We start from the raw sequence: 2,751 nt of genomic DNA on the forward strand, positions 1-2,751 counted from the left end.
TCTCTCTCTCTCTCTCACACACACACACACACACGCACACACACACACACAGGCAAACACACAGGCATGGTCTCACTCTCTCTCTCTCAATGTCTCACACACACAGAGAGGCATTGTCTTACTCTCTCCCTCTCTCTCTCTCCCTCCCTCTCCCTCACACACTCTCACACACACCCACACACACACACACACACACACACACGCATACACTCACACACACACACACAGACACTTCTTTTTTAAAAGCTGCAACATCTTCTTCCACTTGGTTCAAAGCAGTATCTTTTCCCATTTTGGGTGCACAGTCCGAAAGATGGAAGTGCTGTTTACACCAGAGTCCTATTTTTTCCCCAAAATTCTCCAAATGTTCACTTAACAAAAATCCACCAAAGTCAGCCTTGTAATTAATGGGTGTTGATCAGTTGCTGTTTGTGGAAGAACAGCTTGACCACCATAACTAAAGCTGTCAGAATCACATACAGCTTGGTTAGATTTCCATTTCCAAACAGAATCAATAACGATAACATCCACTGTAAGTCTCCTGGTAGGTTTTCCCATTTTGGGTGCACAGTCCAAATGTTCACTTAACAAAAATCCACCAAAGTCAACCTTGTAATTAATGGGTGTTGATCAGTTGCTGTTTGTGGAAGAACACCTTGACCACCATAACTAAAGCTGTCAGAATCACATACAGCTTGGTTAGATTTCCATTTCCAAACAGAATCAATAACGATAACATCCACAGTAAGTCTCCTGGTAGGTTTAGCCTGGTGGCTGAGCTTACGGTCATTATTCTTGGCACCTGCCAAAGTCTAGCAAAGCCTAATATTTACGAGATTAAGGAATGATTTTTCTGGTGATTAGATGGAACAAAGAGGGTTGGCAGACAGAAGTTACTTCCTCTAAATGGGGAATCCAAGATTAGGGAGCATAGTGATTAGATTAGATCCCCTACAGTGTGGAAACAGGTCCTTCGGCCAACCAGTCCACACTGACCCTCCGAAGAGTAACCCATCCAGACCCATATCCCTCCAGCTAATGCACCTAACACTATGGGCAATTTTAGCATGGCCAACTCACCTGACCCACACATCTTTGGATTGTGGGAGGAAACCCACGCAGACACAGGGCGAATGTGCAAACTCCACACAGACAGTCACCCGAGGCTGGAATCCAACCTGGGTCCCTGGTTGTGAGGCAGCAGTGCTAACCACTGAGCCAATATGCCGCACAATCTACAGATTAGAACCAGCCATGTTTTGGGAGTGCAATTCTAGAGCACTTGAATGTGCAGCGGCTCAGTGGTTAGCACTGCTGCCTCACAGCACCAGGGTCCCAGGTTCGATTCTAGTTTCAGGTGACTGTCAATGTGGAGTTTGCACATTCTCCATGGGTCTGTGTGGGTTTCCTCTGGATGCTCCAGTTTCCTTCCACGGTCCAAAGTGGTGTAGGTTAAGTGGATTGGCCTTGGGAAATCACCCATAGTGTGCAAGCTTGGTGGATTGGGGGAGGGTTATGGGAATAGGGTGGGATGCTTTTGGGGAGTCAATGGGCCAAATGATCTCCATCTGCAATGTAGGGATTCTCTAAAGCAATGGTGGACCTTTGAAGCTGTATTCGCAAACAGCAATTGATATTATATCAATTGTTAATTATATGTATGACTTTGGTAGATTTTTGTTAATCAAAGATATTTAGGGGGAAAAAATTGAGTCTATGGTGTAAACGGCACTTCCATCTTTCAGACTGTGAACCCAAAATGGGAAAAGATACTGCTTTGAACCAAGTGGAAAAAGATGTTGCATTTTTTTTTAAAATGAGTGTGTGGGTGTTGTATCTACAAAGTTGCCTTATTCAAACACTGGGTGAGAGTGCAAGGCATCTCAGTTCCATGGGTGGGTGTGTGTTTCCAGGGATGTTTTACCCAGTGACAAACTTTTGATTGGTTTACCAACCAGGATCAGCAGTGAGTTCAGGAGTACTCACCATGGTAACCACTTCTTGATTGGTTCCTGAGTGTATGTTTGAGCGAGGAGGGAGGTCTGTTCTGTTCCTACTATCTGACAGTACGAGGTCAAGCAGACACTGATTTAAGGAGTTCAGCAAGAGATCTGGGTGGAATTTCGAGAAAGATTTTTTTGACACAGTGTGGTTAAGATCTGGAACACACTGACCGTGCAGGTGTTGGGAGAAGAGAAAATGTCTGAGGAAGTTAGCTAGGCCCCTGAAGAAAATCACAAGGCTACTAGGATCAAGCAACAGCATTGTTGTGGTGTCTCCCTGTATATGGTTAAGGCCTCCCTGTACATGGATGATGTCGCCGTTTTCTGCTCGGATCCGCTGTCCGTGCGCAGACTCATGTGCATATGTGACCAGTTCAAACGGGCCTCGGAGGCCATGCTCTTCGGGAACTGGGCCGACCGATCCTCCATACCCTTCACCATCAGGACCGACCACCTGAAGGTGCTGGGTATTTGGTTCGGGGGGGGCTGGGGCGTGCGCCAAGTCTTGGGAGGAGCGTATCAGCAAAGTGAGGCAGAAACTGGGCAGATGGAAGCTACGGTCGCTCTCCATCGCGGGAAAAAACCTGGTAATCAGGTGTGAGGCCTTGTCATTGCTATTATACGTGGCACAGGTCTGGCCTATTCCCAGAACCTGTGCCGCTGCAGTCACCCGGGCCATCTTCCAGTTTATATGGAGGTCAAAGGTGGACCGGGTCCGAAGGGACTCAATGTATAAAGATCTGGGCAA

This window comes from Chiloscyllium plagiosum, chromosome 40 (assembly GCF_004010195.1).
Source record: "Chiloscyllium plagiosum isolate BGI_BamShark_2017 chromosome 40, ASM401019v2, whole genome shotgun sequence".
In the NCBI taxonomy this organism is placed as follows: Eukaryota; Metazoa; Chordata; class Chondrichthyes; order Orectolobiformes; family Hemiscylliidae; genus Chiloscyllium; species Chiloscyllium plagiosum.